Source organism: Saccoglossus kowalevskii, chromosome 13, assembly GCF_978046115.1.
Source record: "Saccoglossus kowalevskii chromosome 13, keSacKowa6.1, whole genome shotgun sequence".
NCBI classification, from domain to species: domain Eukaryota; kingdom Metazoa; phylum Hemichordata; class Enteropneusta; family Harrimaniidae; genus Saccoglossus; species Saccoglossus kowalevskii.
This window is the reverse complement of record NC_140653.1, coordinates 27,959,770-27,983,769: the sequence shown is the minus strand read 5'-3', so window position 1 is coordinate 27,983,769 and position 24,000 is coordinate 27,959,770. Positions and strand designations below refer to the sequence as shown.

Genomic DNA, 24,000 nt, shown 5'->3' with positions numbered 1-24,000 from the left:
TCAGTAAATCACACATAGTTCGGATCAGATTTACAGCCTGTAGAAATGTCGGTGTGACTTATAGCCATGTCTGAGTTTTGTAGAAGCGTATATACAACAAAATTTACTAGGGACTATTTCAGGCATCAAAAACTAGTTTGATTTGCAATGCCATTTTCCAACTAACTTTCACTACTTTCATAACACTTTTTACAGCTTGTAAATTGCAGAATGTAACACGTAGCAAATTTATCAGAAGTTTGGTCACCTTATTGCTACACTAACAGCATAATTGTAGATGTTAATTCCAGTATTTAACCACTTGGTATCTAGACTCATATGCATTGCATATCAAACAATCCCGAAATGAAGCCACACTACATTTGCTCTGAACAGTACAGAAATTTTCAAATCGCTTATAACCCAGCAGCTAATTTTGTGATCTGTCTATTTTTGGACACAGTGAACATATTCGACTTTCTAACGTAATTTTGCAACTGTCCAGCCGACTTTCGCAACTGTCTAAGCAGCCTTTTCTCCTTGCCAGCAACTTTTACATCTTTCCAACCAACTTTCACGACCGCTGAACCAATTGTTTTTTTATATTCCAATCAACTTTCCTAACTATTTATTTAACTTTTGTGCTGTATTTGCCTTGCAACCAGCCATTTTGACCTTCCAACTTAATTTCCCGAATGTCAACTTTTCAACCAACCTCCTCGACAACCAGCGTTTTGATTTACTAATCAAAACTTCTTCGTTTTTCAAACCCACTTTCACAACTGTTAAACTTTCTATCAAAATGTTTAGACTTTTCTACCTTGCCAACCAACTTTCTCGACTTATCATCAACTTTCACGACTTTCCAACTTGAACCAATGTTCTCAATTTTACAACTAACGATTCCGCATTTCCAACTAACCTTCTCAAATTCCAATAACAATCTAACAACCTTTGTGACTGTCCAACTAACATTTCTGACATTCCAACCATTTCGATATTTCAACCAACTATCACAACTGTACAAATACTTTTCGATCTAACTTGTTGGTCTTACTACCCTATCATTTTGACTTCCCAACCCATATTTTTGCTTTGACAAACTAATTTCTCGACTTTGTAACCAACTTCCCACGACTTCCAAAACAGTTAACTTTCTGACTGTCCAGCAAATTTTCAACTTTACAACTCATTTTTACGACTATCCAACAATGTTCATGGCTTTTCAGCCAAGGTTTTCATCTTTCTGACTTAACATTTTCGGCTGGCCAACAAACTTTTTTTAATTTCGACCAAACTTTCATGACTGTCAGCCAACATTTCCGACTTTACAACCAACTTTTCATCCAACTTCTACAACTTTCCAAGCAGCTTTATCGACTGTTCAACTAACGTTTTCGCTTTTCCAACCAGTTTTTATTGTCAAGCCAACTTTCATGGTTGTCCAACCAACTTCAAACAAACTTTGACTTTGCAACCAACTTTAACGAGTTTTCAACCACATTTTCGTCTGTCCAACCAACGTTCTATAATTTGTACGATTTTCCTACCAACTTTATGGCCTCGCCAACCAAACTTCTTTTTGACCAACAACTTTCAATCCAATGTTGACGTATTTTCATCCAACTTTCTAAACTTACCAACCACCTTGTTTTATTGCTTTGAGCCAACTTTTGATAGAACTTTCCTCACTTCAAACCAACTTGTTGGCGGTGCCAATCAAATTTACAACCAACTTTCATGAATGTCCAACCAAGCTTTTTGACTTTTCAGCCAAGCCCTGTAATAGTATTCTTTTAGTTTTGAATAATGGCGTAATTAGTGATCTACATTTATACAGATGAATCATCAACTAAAAGGTTTGGAGGTTATTTCCAGGGATGTTAGTTCTGTGAACTAAGGTCGCCTCAATGTAATGTTTAAGCAACATGATGATTGGTCTATGACCCTAGAGTTATATATTGTTTTCGCTCCATATTGTTGTCATTCCATCATTCCACTGCCATGCTTAAAAACTCTGCTACGTGTTTTAACATTGACTGCCATGCAGCACAATTTCATCATTCTTGCGCAAATTATTCCTGGTAGTCAGAAGACTGCACTGTCTCGTTTCCAGTTCCAGAAATGGGGGTTCCTTGCAACAGATGAACACAAGCAAAAGCTTGTGTCCGCCATACTGCAAGGAAAAGATAATTTTAGACATACTAGACATACATGAATTGTGGAATTGTACGCCTAGTGCGAAGCAAGCTAATACATATATTTCGGGTATAAATTTAAAAAAAACATGCTCAATATGTCATGTTCCGTTAGCAATTTACCAGCAGTATCCGAGTACTTGCTACTGTTCTTTTATCACACATTGTTTCAAATAGTTATGGCTAAAGGAATCAACTATTCAACAATATCTTGCAGAGATATGTTTCAGTTACATCCAATTCACAAGCCAAGATTCATTTATTCAGCCTTCGATTCACCATTATATTTGAGAGGAATTATCACTATAAACCATTTTCCTGTTGATGAAATCAAACACAGCGATGCTTGACAAACAAAACATTGAGTCAAGTGTTGTTTTTCTATGGAGAAGTCTTTGTCAGGTAAGCTATAACATTATATAAGACAGCACAATCTATCCTATACCTAGTTTGAGGACCCTAACAGAAGACAACCTTCCACTGACCTTTTCAGTATTTATATGGATGTTGGTGTTTGTTGGGTCATAATTCATCTCACCTTTGGTCACTTGTTACACATTGGGGGAGCCACATCTGCAGCAAGAGCAGGTAGACAGCATAATATGATAAAGGCATATGGTCTTCTGATTGACATTTTAGATACATTCATACCTCAGGAAAGTCTTTTGTATCTATTCTACATTGGCTTCTGTATTGTATTCATTATGTATTTTAGCATTTATATTCATTAACCAAACACCTTGTAGTTACAGCATTCACTATACCATATCTGGACAGCTTCCCCTATCCTCATTGTCAATTCCGGTAGTTACAGCCTTCACAGCTTATATCAACAACAACATCATTTCACATAGCTTACAGCTTATAACTAAATTAACCAACCTACATCTTCAGCATTATTAATATGTTAATGCTAATGTTTTATAGTCAGTACTGGTTATTTATTCTTCATTTTCAGCAAATATGTCCAACTTCATCTTGAAAACTACCAACTCAATTGCTTTGAAATTTGGCATGTAGGAACCATGCGGGTAGATCTCTATGAGATTTGCAATAACCATATAAATTGTTGGAACATTAAACTGTATTCTTCTCAGTTGTCATTTAATGTCATTGCCCCTACATTGGTTCCCATTTATGTACTTTTTCTAAAAGGTGGGTGAAGCATAATATACTTGTATATACATTGTCAATACAGCCGACATTCGAATATAAATATGTCAGGTGACTATCAGTTGCTTTGGGTGACGCTGGTTTCAGCAAAATTGGAAACCACATTTGTCTACTCAATAATCAATGTATATACCGTGTTTAGGCACATTGGGTGACTCCAACTTCAATTTTTATAAATGTAGTAAAGAATGTTTTACGATATCGCAATATTGTTGGTGAAATTAGAATGAATAATAAGTGCTATAATTAGTGAATATATTGTATAATTGTAAACTGAGTTATATCCCCTTACTCTGTTTTGTTTAAAATGTGTTGTTGCTTTTTTGATTAACTGAATAAAAAATAATGAAAAAAAATGTATTCTTTTCATAGAATATAATGTTATTATTGTATAAAACGATAATTTAATACATGTTTGCCTTCATTTCCATGTATACAAATGAACAGTGACCTGATCTTAACAGTGATGCATATTTATTGACATTGTTGATATATTCAGCAAGCTACAGCTGCTGTAACAAAAAATATTTGGGATATAAGGTAACAGATCAAGGTATTGAGACCGACCCTGAGAAAACCAGAGCATTAGAGGGGACGCCAGAATTACTTCGCCTCTCCAGATTATAGACAACCATTTGAACTACACAGATGCAAGTTTTACAGGATTTGGAGCCGTTTTATATCAAGGAGAGGGGAATAGTAGCTATGTATGTGACAGCTATGGAGTAAAACTACTGGAATTCCTAGTATCAACATGGGTAACCACACAGTTCTATGATTATTTGTATGGCAACAAATTCCCCGATTTATCAGATAACAATCCATTGTCCTATGATGTCTGAGAATCGGAAATTAGAAGCATGACCGCAGATTATCAGCTCAGTTATCTAGAGAGAGACAGCGATGGTATGCATACCAGGAGTGAAAGCCATGTGTCACGGCATCATACCTTATTGGTGGACACTCAGCTGTATTATTCAGGTCATTCTGGATAGTTCAGTGAATCCACCACCTACTTCAGGAAAGTATAACTAGCCACAGTTACCATAATGGAATGGCAAATGTTGCAGAAAAAAGAACCGAAGATTGGTATAGTGAGAGCAGGGCCAAGCACCAAAAGCTGATTTACAAATATATGAGAACCCTTGTGTCGGAATTCAACTCAGGCAATAGGATCAGTTAGGTTTCAAGGATGAAATTCTGCACCATAGAAAGTTTAAGTTTATTATGTATGGATTATCTCATACATGATGCTATCATACTAGTAATGACTGACCATTTTACCCAATATGCGGTAGTGATTCCGTCTGCAAAAATTTCTATTAACAATTCTTATTATGGGATTTCTGCTTGACTTGACTCGCGCAACTTTAAATCAGAGGTCATACAGATACCATGCGAGGTAACAGGAATATGAAAGTCTCGAACTCTTTCCTAGCATTCCAGTTGAAGCCCGTGAACGGGTTTAATAAGACTATATTTATTATGATAGCTATGATTCTAAAGCGAAAGAAATGGAAAGGGACATGCATGGTACATGCATATGAAACACACACACTTGAAATGAAAGTACACGATATCCCCTTACCTTCTCATGTACGACAGACATCCCCAATTGCCAATTGATGTAAAACATAACAGGTGTTGAATCCTGATGGTGAGGACGATGATGATAGTTCTAAGTTACATACTACACCAATTAGTGAGGCATATTAGATAGCTTCTGTTAAGTCCAAGGAAAGTAATCTTCTTCTACTTGTAACTGTCATTTCTACACGTATATACCATACTACCCACCTAAGCCATATTTGCTTAAAAATACGCTTCTTCGCCCATATTTGTATTGAAAATACTCTCCATCGCCTATATTTGCTCTTAACAATACGGTGAGTGAACATCTTAGAATTTTTTTTCATTTTTGCGTTTGGACAATTTTGCGTTTCAACAAGGGGAATAATTGAAAAACAACTCATTGATATCAAACTAGGATTGCTGAGTGTTGACATGACAACAATGCGTGTAGTTTATATAGTTCATATAAATGGGAGTGTGCATAGACAGTGGTTATTAAAACACTTTGCAAGTACCCTCAGTTCATTTATTGTGTATCATGCATACAGTAATGTTAATAAGTGTACTTCTGACAGTCCCAGTGCTTTCTCTGTCTGCATTTGCTCGTTGTGACAGTCAACCGAACATTGTTTTCATTTTCGCTGATGACTATGGACGAATCTCAATAGCTTAGCTGTGGACGGGACCAGGTTAGAAAACTACTATGTTGCGCAGCGGTATGTACACCGTCAAGAGAGCAGCTATTGACAGCACGATATGCGGTGAGTTTGTATAGAATAAAACCCGACACGTACCTACAATCAGTTACATTTTTCCCCAAGGACAATTCTGAGTAGAATTTAAGATTTACATCCAACCAAAACTCAACACGGAATTCAAACTGGCAATCACAGCAAGTGCCTTGCCAATGCAGGCAGAAATACAACACGCCACGACTGTCTGATTGTACTGAAAAGAACAGTTCGAAATAACTTGTAGTGTACACCGCCTACGATGACTAGATGGTGATGGAATTGCACAGGCAAAAGCTCGGACATTACAAACAACATATAAAGCCATGTATTCATGGTTCGTTATTTTCTCATCCTGTTACCCGGCAACACTCGAGTAATTAATTTGTTATAAAACGCAGAACTATTCGCATACTAGTTTACAACACATTTCACATCGCTTCCAGTTGTACTTTATACTAGTTGTTCCTCCATTATGTGCGAATGACACCTTGGTCATGTACATATAGTAAATAATAATGTGTCATGTAATCAGTCTGTTTACGAGGGGAAATTATTCCAGTAATACTGTCTTTTAAAATATCAGTGCTTCTCTTTACTATGCGTCATCACGAACCGCATGTGGCCCAGGAAAAAAAAGATGACCCGGCCCTCGTTTGGACGTTCCAAATAAAGTGTGAATACATTTGTTGTGAATTTAATATATTAAATTATACAATATTTTTATATCTATTCACCATATTGTGATATCCGTTCACCATATTGCGATATACATTCACCATAATGTTATATTCATTCACCATATTGTGATATCCATTCACCATATTGTGATATCCATTTACCATATTGATATCCATTCACCATACTGTGATATCCATTCACCATATTCTGATATCCATTCACCATATTGTGATATTCATTCACCATACTGAGATATCCATTCACCATATTTTTATTTCCATTCACCTTACTGTGATATCCATCAACCATATTGTGATATCCATTCACCATATTGTGATATCCATCGACCATATTGTGATATCAATCCACCATATTCTGATATCGATTCACCATACTGTGATATCCATTCACCATATTCTGATATCCATTCACCATATTGTTATATCCATTCACCATATTGTGATATTCATTCACCATATCGTGATATTCATTCACCATACTGTGATATCCATCCACCACATTGTGATATCAATTTACCATATTGTGATATCCATCCACCATATCGTGATATCCATTCACCACACTGTGATATCCATTCATCACACTGTTATATCCATTCGTCATATTGAGATATCTATTCGCCATATTGTGATATACATTCACCATACTGTGATCTCCGTTCACATTATTGCGATATCCATTCACCATACTGTGATTTCCATTCACCATATTGTGATATCCAATCACCATAATGTTATATCCATTCACCATAATGTTATATCCACTCACCATATTTTGATATCTATTCACCATTATGTGATATCCATTCACCATATTCTGATATCCATTCACCATACTGTGATATCCATTCACCATACTGTGATAGCCATTCACCATATTGTTATTTCCATTCACCTTACTGTGATATCCATCCACCATGTTCTGATATCGATTCACCATACTGTGATATCCATTCACCATATTCTGATATCCATTCACCATATTGTTATATCCATTTACCATATTGTGATATTCATTCACCTTATCGTGATATTCATTCACCATACTGTGATATCCATCCACCACATTGTGATATCAATTTACCATATTGTTATATCCATCCACCATATCGTGATATCCATTCACCACACTGTTATATCCATTCGTCATATTGAGATATCTATTCGCCATATTGTGATATACATTCACCATACTGTGATATCCGTTCACATTATTGCGTTATCCATTCACCATACTGTGATTTCCATTCACCATATTGTTATATCCATTTACCATATTGTGATATTCATTCACCTTATCGTGATATTCATTCACCATACTGTGATATCCATCCACCACATTGTGATATCAATTTACCATATTGTTATATCCATCCACCATATCGTGATATCCATTCACCACACTGTTATATCCATTCGTCATATTGAGATATCTATTCGCCATATTGTGATATACATTCACCATACTGTGATATCCGTTCACATTATTGCGTTATCCATTCACCATACTGTGATTTCCATTCACCATATTGTGATATCCAATCACCATAATGTTATATCCATTCACCATAATGTTATATCCACTCACCATATTTTGATATCTATTCACCATATTGTTATATCCATTCACCATATTCTGATATCCATTCACCATACTGTGATATCCATTCACCATAATGTGATATACATTCACCATATTGTGATATCCATCCACCGTATTGTGATATCAATCCACCATATTGTGATATCCATCCACCATATTGTGATATTCATTCACCTTATCGTGATATTCATTCACCATACTGTGATATCCATCCACCACATTGTGATATCAATTTACCATATTGTTATATCCATCCACCATATCGTGATATCCATTCACCACACTGTTATATCCATTCGTCATATTGAGATATCTATTCGCCATATTGTGATATACATTCACCATACTGTGATATCCGTTCACATTATTGCGTTATCCATTCACCATACTGTGATTTCCATTCACCATATTGTGATATCCAATCACCATAATGTTATATCCATTCACCATAATGTTATATCCACTCACCATATTTTGATATCTATTCACCATATTGTTATATCCATTCACCATATTCTGATATCCATTCACCATACTGTGATATCCATTCACCATAATGTGATATCCATTCACCATATTGTGATATCCATCCACCGTATTGTGATATCAATCCACCATATTGTGATATCCATCCACCATATTGTGATATTCATTCACCATATTGTGATATTCATTCACCATACTGTGATATCCATCCACCATATTGTGATATTCATTCACCATACTGTGATATCCATCCACCATATTGTGATATCAATTCACCATATTGTGATATACATCCACCATATTGTGATATCCATTCACCATATTGTGATATTCATTCATCATACTGTGTTATCCATCCACCATATTGTGATATCAATCCACCATATTGTGATATCCATCCACCATATTGTGATATTCATTCACCATATTGTGATATTCATTCACCATACTGTGATATCCATCCACCATATTGTGATATTCATTCACCATACTGTGATATCCATTCACCATATTGTGATATCAATTCACCATATTGTGATATCCATCCACCATACTGTGATATCCATTCATCACACTGTTATATCCATTCGTCATATTGAGATATCTATTCGCCATATTGTGATATACAATCACTATATTGTGATATCCATTCACCATATTGTGATATCAATTTACCATTAGACAAGGGGATGGACTCAGCCCATTCCTTTTCAATATCTATGTAAATGACATTAAAACATCATTAGACTTGGCTCGTAATGACCCACCAAGTCTACCATGTCTGTTATATGCAGATGACCTTGTAGTATTATCCCAATCACATATTGGCTTACAAAATGCCATAAATTCTCTTGAAATTTACTGTAAGAAATGGAAACTCAATATCAATATCTCAAGTCAAAAATCATCATGTTTAGTAGGTCAAACAAATCACAGGACAAATTAAAATTCTATGTTGATGGAAAGGAACTTGAAAAGACAAAAACCTACACATACCTCGGCATTAAACTACACAAATCAGGTAAATTCATCGGAGCACAAGAAGACCTCAGAGCTAGAGCAATGAAAGCATGTTTCAAAATGAAACAAATGCTATTCTCAGAAAAACTAATTCCAATCAAAACATACTTAAAAATATTCGATGCAATTGTAAAACCAATTATGCTCTACTGCAGTGAAATTTGGACGAGCGAGAACATCAACAAATCTAATGACAAATCTGTCTACACCAATGGAAAAAGTACAAATACATTTCTGCAAATACCTTCTAAAAGTAAATAGCAAGCCTACTAGAGTTGGGAAGATACCCTCTCATAGCAACAAGCTTAAAATATATGATCAAATATTGGATCAAAATAAATAATATAATAATATGGTGAATGAATGTCATGACATGATGAATGGAATTTTTTTCATGTTTGCGTTTAGACAATTTTGCCTTACAACAAGGGGAACAATTGAAAAACAACTCATTGATATCAAACTAGGATTGCTGAGTGTTGACATGACAACAATGCGTGTAGTTTATATAGTTCATATAAATGGGAGTGTACATAGACAGTGGTTATTAAAACACTTTGCAAATACCCTCAGTTCATTTATTGTGTATCATGCATACAGTAATGTCAATAAGTGTACTTCTAACAGTCCCAGTGCTTTCTCTGTCTGCATTTGCTCGTTGTGACAGTCAACCGAACATTGTTTTCATTTTTGCTGATGACTATGATGGAATGACATTGGTTACCACAATCTTATTTTCCAAACACCGAATCTCAATAGGTTAGCTGCGGACGGGATCAAGTTGGAAAACTACTATGTTGCACCGGTGTGTACACCATCAAGAGGACAGCTATTGACAGGACGATATGCAGTGAGTTTGTATAGAATAAAACCCGACATGTACCTACAGTTACATTTACCCCCAGGACAATTCTGAGTAGAATTTAAGATTTACATCCAACCAATACTCATATATTACAATGTGAAACACTGAATTAAAACTGGCAATCACAGCAAGCGCCTCGCCAATGCAGGCAGAAATACAACACGCCACGACTCTCTGATTGTACTGGAAAGAACAGTTCGCAATAACTTGTAGTGAACACCGCCTACGATGACTAGATGGTGATGGTATTGCGTAAGCAGATGCTCGGACATTACAAACAACATATAAAGCTATGTACTGATGGTTCGTAATTTTGTCACTCACTTACAATTGTCCTCGGCAACACTTGAGTAATTAATTTGTTGTAAAACGCAGAACTATTCTCATACTAGTTTATAACACATTTCACGCTTGCAGTTGTACTTTATACTAGTTGTTCCTCATTCAAGTGTGAATGACAACTTGGTCATGTATCATATGGTAAATACTAATGTGTCATGTAATCAGTCTGCTTACGAGGGGTAAATTTTCCAGCAATACAGGTCTTTTAAAATACCAGTGCGTATCTTTACTAGGCGTCAGAACAAACCGGCCGCTTGCGGCCCTGGAAAAAAAGACGATCCGGCCCTGGTTTGGACGTTCCAAATAACTTGTGAATACATTCGCTGTGCATTTAATATATTACCCTTCATTGCACGACAAACCATAAATGTGCGTTCGAACACAGATTGTATTAGATATATATTATGTCTGCGGCCCACACAGGTTCACGTGCACAGGCGGCGGCCAGTAAATGAACAAACTTCTGCTGCACTGTGTCAATGCAAACACGGCATTAGCCCTGCAAAAGACGAAATATATGTTGTCAACAAGATAGTCATTTTACAAACCCATTGTTTGCTTCAGTATTTCAGTTTCACTGTATTTACAATCGATGAAAAGTAAAATACATTAATTCGGCATGGTGCAGTAACATATTGGTTTACGGTTATTTGAACATATTGTTTCAGTTATGATTCCCTTAAATGTTAACAAAATAAAAACAAATGAAACAAGGTCAATAAGTTTCTGAACCTGAAATATCATAGACTTTTTTTTATTCGAATCCACAGATGCGGTATGGGTTGGTACACACAAATATAAGGCCTGCTCAACGAATGTGTCTACCACTCGATGAAGTAACATTACCTGAGAAAATGAAGCAAGCAGGTTACGCAACTCATATGGTCGGGAAATGGCACCAGGGATTCTACACACCAGCATGCATTCCCACACAACGTGGATTCGATAGTTTCTTCGGTAAGTATATATTTTAGCATAATCAGGAAATACGAAGAACATTTTAATCTGATTGTAAAATACATAATAAAGTAGCAGAATAAAGTACCTTTGTCAAGACGTACATGTGTTGAAAGCACATACTTACTCTTTTTTTATTAGGATTTTACATTTGTACTGAAGATTATTTCACTCATTCTGCCAGTGGTGGATTTGATTTGAAAAGAGGTGAGACTGATGTATCCCAAACTACCAAGGAAATTATTCTGCATTCATATTTACTCAAGAGGCTCAAAAGATAATTATGGAACATGATGACGAGGATGATGGAGTGAGTAATACAGCCGTGTTTATGTATTTATAAAGCACAGTGTAGTATTTATTCTACTCTGTCGACTGCATCACATTGATTCAGAATTCTTCGACGGTTTTCATCTTTAAATCGATCTTTAAATTGGCGCACTACTGTAACACCAGAGTGTTAAATCATTTTGTTTGTTTATGTGACACACTATTTGACAGTCTGGGTCTGTATATGTTTGTTTAATTTTTGTTTAATGTATTGATTTTTTTCAGCCATTGTTTTTGTACTTGGCTTACCAGTCAGTACACGCTAAGTATGCAAGTGTTCCACAGCAATACTCGGATCTCTACAATGGCATAATAGAAGATGAACGTCGGCGTACATTGGCTGGAATGGTAACCTGTATGGATGAAGGTATTGGGAATATTACCAAAACATTAAAAGATTCTGGACTCTGGGATAACACTATTTTAATATTTTCAAATGGTAAGTAATTAAATTGATTGTCCCGCGATTCCCTATATTTCGTTGGTGGTATTGAGGAAGTAGATTATATTTTAAATAACGTATATGTGTATTTGATGATTAAAGCGACAATAGCTGTGATATTAAACCATTTTTTGTTTCAATATAACAAAATCTTACCGAAATATTGTTTTAGACACAATTCCATGGGAGAAGTGGCCAATTACTAGTAACATGCGTTGCAAAAACCGAGACTTGAGTAGTCGCTATTGGCCAAATAAAGGGGACCGTAGAAAATTATGACGCACGGCGCACACTATTATGGGAAATGACACATAAAATCATAATTAAGCTAATATTCAAAGATTAGGGCACACTAAACCATTGAGTACTATTATGAAATGGAGGATGGAAAGTAAAATTATGATTAGAAAAGTTGGAGTACCGGGGTTTCCTATTTTTACCAATTTTAGGTAATAGATTTTTTTCCCTTCAAAATTTGCATGGTAATCCACACATTTTTACAGATATAATATATAATTCCAACTATTTATATTTAATTTGCGAATTGTTGCTCATTGAATTTGTATACCAAAATAATAATAATCAAAATAATCATATTAAACATTTCCATCATTTTTTTTAAATGGTAACTTTCAGTAACCCTGAGAAAAAAGCTGATAGGATAATAAGTACAACACCATGTAATGCTTATATAATTAATGCACTTTGTAAAGTGGAACAAGATCTGTGAACAAAAATCGACTAATTCATAGGACAAATGTAAACAACTGACAAATATATAGTCAAATCAGTAAAAAAAGATATATTAATGTCAAGTGTTTTGATTGAAGTGAGTACATACTGCTCAACTTATGGAACATGACATATATTATTCCAAGTCATATGGTCTGTGTAAAAAAAATGAGGTCTACATCAGACAAGTGACATGGATGTTATCTGTGATCATTTTTTAACAGCGTTATGGTATTTAACCACAGGCTCATTATATCTACCAAACAAACTTGAAGGCTAAGTATATAAAGTATAGGGCTACCATTTTTGAAGTTAATCGTGTTATTATTAGTTATATTTTGTAAAAGACGCCATATTGATGAACTTGATTTTCTCAGCCAAATGACAGCCAACCAATCCCGTTATACATATGACTTTGCACCATTACCCAACGTATGGTTATGCTATCTCAATTTTATATGAAAACACTTGTGTGGATGCATTGAAAACTATCTATGTTGAAGTATGCAACACCATTTAACACGAGAAAAACACACTAGATCATCAGATCTAACCAGTCCGATGATCGATTTTATATAACTTGCAAATAAAATGATGTTTTTCGTGAAATATGCTTTGGCAAAATTAAGTACACGAATTTGCCATTTAATTCTTTAATTCCAGACAATGGTGGATTGCCAGCCCATGGTGGTAACAATTGGCCTCTTCGGGGTGAGAAGAAATCGTTATATGAAGGTGTTGTTCGGGGTTTGGCATTTGTACATAGTCCAGATTTCTCTGAAGACATGAAAGGCACTGTCAACACAGAACTGATGCACATTACTGATTGGTTTCTTACATTACTGGGCTTAGCGGGCGATGGAAGTGATTCCAATTCAGAGGAAAGCAAGCCATTGGATGGATTTGACCAATGGGAATCTATCAGGTATTTTACATTTGTGCAGCTTTTCTGATAGAAGCGCTAATGAACCAAAACTTACATATATTGTATACTGGCTTATTAAAATATTATTCTCTTTTTGACCATAGTCCTCTGACATGTGCTACCAATAGAGCTAATACGACATAGTTTCCAAGTTATGTGTTTTATACTGTTAATGGAATCAACTCTTACGCCATTCACAGACATTACCATTCTCTAAAACGTTTCAAATAAAACGTCAAGGTTTACTTGTATTGTACGCTGGATCATTAAAATGCGACTTATTTTGACAATAGATGCACATCTGCCATTTGCGAAGTGCACGCGCCACTAATAGAACAAATACGGTGCATGTTAGTGTTAACCGAATGAAATAATTAGAACTTAATGATTTCATACGATTAAAAGTAGGTTGTAACTGAGTATGTATTGTAAGTCAATAGACCCAGGGTACGTTAGCTAGTACATGTGAGTTTATGTATACCAGCTGGTGTTCATTGATACTTGAGAACCCACTATCAGTTGACGAGAGTGACAGTTAATTAGTGTTATGGTTAGTGTGTGTAAACTTCAGTTAAATCTACAGGGAAAGTAAGAACTAGGTCAAAGCCAATTATGTGGTAACGAGTATAATTAGCAGAGATTTAACATTTGTAGTATATCATAGAAAATTTGTGATTTTTATTAGGAACTTTTGAGCATTGTTTAATCGCTTCCAGAATTACTGTGTTTGAATTAAGTTTCCTATACAGAGTGCCATAGCTATGGGGTAACCCTGGAGACCAAATAGAAGATGAAGATGAAATCACTTATTACAAGCAAGTTAATGGCTACTTTGTACTAATTAGGGCAGAAATTAATTAGAATAGCTTAATAAGCAATTGAGGTGATTAATATTAATTAGTCGTGAAATTAATAAGTTAACTAATTAGACATATGATAATAGTGTATTGACGTAGGTTTCTTTATTTTTTAGTTTTATTGTTATTGATAATCACACACAATTATCCAGATTTTCAAAGTTATAAGGCAATTTTCCCACTTTTTCAGAAACAATGGGCTGAGCTGTGTTTCACTCCATATAGGGATCGGGGAATTTTAGAATCATTAATACCTGTCGAAAAGTACACCGTCATTATCAGATGATGGACTCCTTGACCTATGGGGTGCGTCCAAGGGTGGAGTTACCCCCAGTAAAGATACTAGCTGAGCTTGCATGTTTGAATTAGTCAGCAGATAGTTCCCAGAGTGTCGACAGTGTTTTGGGACAGCTCTGTGGGGAGCAGTTGCATTCCTGCTTAAACCAGGAGTTAGCTGGGATGTGGTTCTCATATTCAGAGAGCTTATGAGAAGAGGAACTCAGAGAACTGTGTTTTCGGGAAATCGGTCCGGAATCAACGTTTCCAGCTGTATTTCAAGATTTCCTATGCAACGGGAGTGGGTGAATCTCACCCTGAACTTTTGGTGACTCTGTGGTGATATCAGTTCTCATCCATCAAAGAACCGCTGACTGGTGACATCTGATGGCAGCTGTAACTAAGCTAATATAGGTACAGTAATTCTCAACTTTCTACTTTCAAACTGTCTGCTGAATAACACTTGTACTGTGAGTTTTGATTGGTATTCAAGTTGTGTCCCACTGTACAGAGAACTATTTCTGAATTTTGACGATTGTTGTTGAACAGCGCTCTCAACGCTGTGCCTGAATAATTTGCGGACACACCCAGGCCACGCCCGTTGTTGTTGAACAGCGCACTCTACGCTGTACCTGGGTAATCACCGGACACACCCAGGCCACGCCCGATTTCGTCGTACAGCGCCCCCAACGGTGGATTTTGTCTCAGGAACTGCACACAGAAGCTGACTGTGAGTGAACTGTGACCTGATGTGAACATCGATGCTGAACTGTTGACGTATTCATGTGTTTGTTACTTATGTACACTTGTGTTTTTTGATTGATTAATGGTTATTGTTCATTTATTGTTGATAACATTGGCTTTGTTAGGGACAAATTAGCTGATTTTATTATTCATTGAGGGACCGATTAGCAAATTTAAACTCAAACTCTAATTAGCTAAGGTTAGGTTTTCTTCCTTTCTTTGATATATTTTCAGGATATCCTATCTCACATATTTATATGCATATGCTAATTATTGTACCTTTGTTTATTTTACTGAAGTAGATTGCATTAAAGATTGTGGAGTTAAATTGCCTGTGTGTGCCGCCTGGTTTTGTTGCCCCTGCTTCCGGTCTTGGTGACTATATCGATGAACCACATGTATCTTTCCTGTGCCGAGCCCCAAAATTTATCTTTCCCGTACACATTTGTCCCACTGAATCAATGATCTATGAGGCTTTGTGAACGGTGTGTTACATTATAATAACGTAGAATAATCCAGTGGCGGATCGAGAGGGGGGCCAGGGGGCCATGCCCCCCCAAACGCATGACGATTTGTATTATCTGGATTACGCATAGCTTCTCTGCGATTTACGCTCCGTATATCTTAAGCGTAGCTTGGACCCCCCAATACATTTTGCTGGATCCGCCACTGGAATAATCTGTGTATTAATTTATTGAAATCAACCCCTCACCCTAAATGGTGATGTACTCAAATGTTGAGGGTTATACTATTTATACAGCGTTTATCGTGCTATACCTCAACCTCAGAGGTTTCAAATAAGCACAGTCTATATCAAGATTGTTGGGAAAACAATTGGTTCCCTTCTACTTGTATTTTAATATTTTATGATTAATTGTTATATATTACACAGTACGGGTGCAGCATCGCCTAGAAAGGCAATATTCCTCAACATAGACCCGTTGCAACCACCACCGCAAAACATGGATCCTTTGCCTGACGAATGGACTGAAGAATATGATACATTAATCATGGTCGCCATCTGAGTTGGGGAATGGAAATTATTGACATTATTCCCACTTGCACCAATTGTAGCTATTTTAAAAATTACAATGAGTTGTGTTCATTTGTTTTCAGGCGTCGGAATATGGACACCTGAACCTGAATCTGGACAGGAACCAGTTAATCCTACCGGTAGTCCTGGTAAATCTGTGTGGTTGTTTAACATCGCAGAGGACCCCAACGCGTCTGCTCCGCCAACTTATCCTGATGATGACCCAGATGCTATTTCTTCCCCTACCGGAGTTTGGATTCCATGGGTGTTTGAGTCAGACTCCTCAAGTGAATCTGAAGAAAAATGATCTCCTGGACCCAGTTGCGATATTAATTTGACAATTTAATTGAAATCAAATCATTTAATTTGGTATAGTCTGATTTCAATATAAATTCCTAATCCGGCTTCGCTAATTCAGTGTCAAGACATCATTTAACTGGATTTACTTTCTGTCTTCTGTCGCCAATAAATTAATAATAATATTCCAATAAATTAGATATGTCGTAATTAAAACCCGTATCGTTCCAGTGTCATTTGTGATTTGACCAATTTGCTTATGAAAGACTCTTGTTGTGAAAAGCTCTCTCAAAAAAGTTCGCTTTGTGTTTAGAAACGTGCTTGCACGGGGTAGTTTACAGGGTATGACCAGACACTGGATTGCTCAAGAGCATTGTTCCGATTATGAATCTGTTTTACATAAAAATAATTTAAGTATGATATATATCCACACACACTGGATAACACTGCATAGTATATCCTTGTCTGCATCCGACATTATTACATTTTTTTAGATACTTGAATGTACAATATTCCCTTGTCAGGAACCAACCCCACAAACTGCCAAAAAATGATTCTGTGGTGTGTTATTCCTAATTTGCCAATACTCAATAGATATAATTTCAAATTAGGTTATTAGGGAAAATGGTAAATCTAGTCAGAACGCATCAGGTACAATCCTTTACACGTGTAAAGATTTCGCAATATACGGACCATGCACGCTTGTACTTTTTGATTTTGGAGTTATATGAGATTTTTTTGGGTCAAGATGTCGAGAGACGAAAGTCTTGAATTGAATAATTATGTAACATAAATATACCACATTGTTTAGTCACATGGTATAAACAACTTTCTGGGTATAATTATCCCTCTGAGTCACAGGGATGCTGTATAAAATTCGGGGAAAATAGATAAATACATTAAAATGTGGAAAATGCTGGGTTGAAAAAGTATCAAAGGGTTTAACAGGGTTTGGTACAGAGGGTATTCGCATGACATTTAACAGCACCCGGCATTGAAAGTTGTTGTACCGCTCAGAATGATATTCCCAAATAAACAATTACTCCACATACAAACAATATCATCGAATTTGCAGATGAAAATAATCAAAACCCACGAAATAACCCTATCTTTGACAAGTGATCACGACGAATTGCAAAAGAACATTGTCAAATACTGGGTTAAGTCCAGACTGTTGAGAATGAGAAAATGTTTAGTCAGACTTCATGCACTCTCACGTCCTCTAAAATTCTCTTTATATTCATTATAGCTCATGATAATAGGGTCAGAACCCACATTTTGTCTTTGAGTGTCTGAATGTTCAAACATCGCAGTTTTGTATAGAATAATAAGCACAATAAACTGAATATGGTAGTAAATAGACAGGTTACGGTTCATACCTTTAAGAGCACAGTATTGGAATAGATGGTCTTTCACTTAGATATGTATTCTCTCAATATATAATTACACGCATTGAAGGGAGGAGACTTAGGTTCACACTTTTGATAATAGAAAGCGAAAAAGTTCAGACTACATGTACACATAGAGGACGTACGACCTTGAAAATGACCTTTAAATTCATTGTCACTCGTCATTTGTTTTTCTACTATTCGGAGAAAAAACTAAAAAACACAAATTGAAGCCATCCATATTCGGCGTGTATACGCATTTGTGGATGAAAGCTCATCAGCGTGAATATATATATATAACCTAACTATTGTATATTTAGAATCTATATTTAAAAACAAAATGATGGATGATAACATACATTTTGGGCGAAATATATTGGCTAAAAACAATCAAATCATCATATGTACACACAAAAATAATATAATTAATGTTCATGTCCCCCCAAATAATACATCTACTGTATTAATCTCAGTGTTCCTTATAGAATGATATAACATTGTACAAACGTTTCTAAAAATAGTTCAGCAAAATATCTAAGCAAAAATTGGCAAGAAAAGTACTTGCCAATGCGTTTGTCTATTAATAATACATGTACTTTATTAATCTCAATGTCCATTATAGAAGAACATAACATTAATTGTATACAAGTTCCTAAATAATAGAACAGTATTAAATATAAGCAGAATAAAATACTAGCCAGATTTGAAAAACAGGGAACTACACTGCGATTGCACTTGCTAGTTACACCAAAATTGAACTTGGTTGACATTTCATAGTGATTGACAAGGTTCGCAAATTTGAAGGTGATCAGAATAAATGTGTGTGAGGTATTGTAATCACTTCTTCTTCTTTTAGTTCATAGTTTCAGGAGGCCGTTGGTGCACCCATGACCAGACGCACCTCCTCCAGCCCTTTCTGTCATCAGCAAGATGGTAAAGCTGCTTTCCATTCTCTGGTCATTCTTTGATGTTATCTTCCCATTCTCTTCTTGGCCGTCCTCTGTTTCTGCATCCTTTAACCTTCCTTTGCATAATACGTTAATACTGTTTTTCCTTGATTGTTGTCCAGAAAATTGCATTTTTTTTTTCTTAATTGTTTAAATTAGATGCTCTATTTTTGGTCCTTCTTTCAGCTGATCTTTTAGCTTCATCCATACCTCTTCGTTCCGAATTTGTTGTCGCCATGTGATACCAAGGAGTCTTCTATAACATTTCATTTAGAATGTATTTATTTTCTTCGTTATTTTCGTTGTCATAGTCCAGCTTTTGCATCCGTAGAGCATCACAGACGTTACTACTGCTAATGAAATCATATTTAAAAGAATGGAGGTGATGAACGGATGTCAAAAAATTACGCGAATTACTTAAAAGTTCTAAATTTGAAAATAAAATCCGAAGCTTTTAGGAAAAGCCTGAAAAACTACTTGTGTCAGTGATAGACATTGCAGGTGAGTACATAACATCATAACGCACCAAAGCTGGTATACAAATCAAGATCAAAATGCCAATTTTATGATAGTCATTCTATAATTGCAAATTTCGTGGATGTTTTAAGCATAATGAATAAACTCACAGTACAATTTACGACAACCAATCCGCAAGATGGCGCTGGTTATTATAACAGGTATATGTAAAGCAAGTTAGGAAATTAATCCCAAACCAGATTTTTTGGGATGCTTGCGTTTAAAGAAGCAACGTAATATGAACAAACTGATATCAAGTGCTAAATTACAAAATTGTCTCTTTAAAACAGACAGTGGTGTTTACTGAGGGGTGGGAGGAGTTCCTGTGGCGAGACTTCCCAGCTTTGACAGGTAAATTTTAATGAATAGAATATTTTGACATGAAAATTCAATGTGAAATATTTCAAAAGTTATGTAAGTTTATCTTTTTTGCGTTGCGCGTCCGGATAAACGGGAAATTTTTATTGTTCATAGTAGAAATGGTCAACATTACATGTAACGTTATGAGCAGTAATAAATTTTCGTTCGTTCGAATTAGACCCATTTCATTACTATATTCAATAATTTAGTTTGAAATGTATACAATGTCCATTCATTTGCATTATAACTGAAAATAGGAAGAGCAGGAAAAAAAAGCCAGCGCCAGCAACACACATGAATGGGAGAAAACGTTGTGTAGAAAAGATAATTTCAATCATTTAAAATTAATCGCCACATTTGACTTTAACTTGAATATGCATGCAATAGTATGTTTATTCAGTACAGAAGTATTCATGAAAGCAGATAAAAATATAAAACAATATCAGATCCATGTAAATAAGAAAATGTTCGAAGAATGTAGTTCTCGGTTAAACTAGATTCGATCTACCTTTTGAAATTGTTAATGTAAACGATAGTATTGTCACTAAAACGTGACTACCGTGCTTACGCATAACATTGTCTGAATATAAATATTAATAATATAATCATTACGTTGTTTTTCACAGTGTTGTTGTCTTAGTTGTCTCGTTAATCAATAATGTTTTGACGAACGAAGATTTTCGAACTTGCTGCCGAGTATATAATGTCATATAATGAACGTGTAAACCACGCATGCTCAGAAGGAGAAGAGATATCGACCTTGCGAAAAATGATTACAAATTCGATAGCTAAAAAGCAAATTAATGTTACAGTAATGTCATTATGATTGTTAATAATAGTAACTGTGAACGTAAAACGCAACCCAACTAACAGTATAACAATAATGCTTGCAGTTATAGTTATTTTGTCCAAATAATGCTGCTTGAGTTAATTTTTCATTTACAGTGATTCGTTGAACTAAGTAGTCAGTTTTAAGTATTTTAGCAGCTACGCTACCAAATTGGCAAGTATAATAAAGATAATATGTATATTGTCTGAAATGAAAGCAAATTAATTCTAAATTACGGTAATAATCGTTCAGTTTGAATTTTGACATCGGTGACTAAATCAACAGCCAATCAAATCAGCAACGTTAGTCTGAACTGCATTATACTGGTATACACCGTTGATACACACTTCCGTATGCACTCTGCATAACACGTTCGCATTTCCATTTTGGATGTTGATAACTTGGACAGAAATCTGAGATGCATTGGTCACAATCATAACACTGAACGTCCAGCATAGTTGGAGGGTATCGCAGTGTGTTGGTGTTTTGTAAGTGTTAGAATGGGCAAGTAGACCGTATTGATATATTGAGCTCCATTGCTGTAAGTCAGTGGACATGAGCTATCATGCGTTCGCGCTGCTCGTTGCAATGAAACCAATTCCGTTAGGGGAATAATTGCTCAGCTTTTGGCGAAGTTCGGCATCAGTTGGGTCTTGACAGGCAGGTGTTGCCTGGATAGAATTCAGCACTACAAACGTCGCACCAAATGCCTGAGTAGAGAAAAACAACATTTATGTTGACAAGGCATCAAGGAAAGTGGTCTGTGTGATGTAAAGTTGCATCACATAATATGACCACTTAGCATCTTATTAGCATAGTATGAGTAGAATGTGTAATCTAATCGGTGTTGAGACATATACATTCTTCTTATACCATCTGGCATTTCAGTTCCTCGTTTCCAGATTGTGACATACATAGTAGTCAAATTAATATATTAAAATGTAACTAACCACCAACCTGATGTTCGACTTCAAATTATTCACCTGTTAATTGTTGTCTTCAGCGTTTAAATGAAATGTGATATGTTTATTTGAATGAAAGTACAACATTATATATCATCGTTTTAATTTTTCAGATGAAATCATATTATCTTATTAAATAATTGGATTCATTTGGAAAATTTCATCAGCTGTCTCCCATGGGCCAACGGACAGTGTACTCGATTTTCCCATTTAATATCCACAAAAGTGATTTATACAAACATCTCACGCAAGCGTGATTGACCTTCCACGCGAAAATATACAAAAGTTTTGTAAACAATGAAACAATGCCACACTTCCGTTATGACGCCGTTAGAATCACTCAGGGTTCCAATCGTGTTGATTTATTCAAAAGGGAATTTCCCTACTAGCCCATGGTTTATTCAACAATGATACAAGCATTGAATAAGAGTTATTTTGACGTTACCACTTTTTCGTTTCAACTTTCAACGGCATATTCATTTAATGGCTTATTTCAATGCGGAAGGCATGGAATTCATTAGATCATATTATTTGCAAAGTTTTATACGAATTCACAATTATACAATATTCATATCTATTGCATCAATGTTCACATATTAATGTACAGCACAGGGATTCAACAAATAAATGCCAAATGACACCATTTAACAGAGAGGTCGACGCCAAGGCTTTGAAGCCAGATGAATGCTCAGCGCTAACACCAAACTCCCCTCAGTCAACTCCAAACTTTGTTTTGCATTATTGAACCTGACACTGACTGAATAATGCGATACCTATTTCATGTTTTGGCTTAATCGTAACATTTCGCAAGTGGTTTGGGAATGGGGACGGGTGTAGTTGTTTGGAGGAATTACAGTACAAAGGCCTGATCACAATAATAACACTTTCATAATACGAACGTACTCTATTTCAATTTCAAAACGTAACAAATCGAAGACAGCACAGTCTTGTAGTAGGAACCATGTACCTGTGAATAGATCACCACAATGTGTGAAAGTAACGGTAGAAATACAGAAGTTCCATAAATATACTCAATAGGCAATGCGCAAGTTACTATTTAGATTCCCAGAATTGAGAAAAAAAGAAGAAAATGGAATTTTAGTGCGAAGATCATTATATAGTAGTGTTATGATTTAATGTTTTCCCGCATTCAGAGGGTCTCAGGGTATATATTTTATTTTTTCTAAGCGACAAATGAATACATTACAGTAACAATGATATTCAAGTAACGCCTTTATTGTGAAGTTGTTGTTGAATTTCGTTTAATGATGAATGACGTCTGAAATAACACATTCCCAAACATGGTGTTGAAGGTTCAAGCAACAAATCTGAATCTCTGACAACTATAACATTGGGCTTTCAACAGAGTTAGAGAAAACCGTAGTTTTTTTTTCAAAAGTAGTAGAAGGGAGAAATAAAAAAAGTACCCAACCCTCTGGCGATGTCAGATTTAATTGACTTTGAGCAGATATGTGTTCCTTCGACCGAACGTCATAGTATCAACATGAAAACAGTTATCTAAAAATATAAACAATTTTTAATGACAGAATAACAAGATATTCCACATGTTTGTTATTATATAAGACCGTCACCTACCACGCCTATAACCACATTATGTCTAATACTTCCATCTAAAGCGATAGAAAAATAATTGTTTCGAACCAAAGAAAGTTAAACCTAAAGCTAATTTTTATTTAAATTATATATAATTGTATTTCAATTGAAAATGTTATGA

General features: G+C 35.5%; 1 pseudogene; it reads left to right on the top strand.

Moving 5' to 3' along the window:
- The first annotated feature begins 4,210 nt into the window (after nt 1-4,210).
- On the top strand, nt 4,211-16,958 carry LOC100373775 (arylsulfatase B-like; annotated as a pseudogene).
- Nucleotides 16,959-24,000: the final 7,042 nt, after the last annotated feature.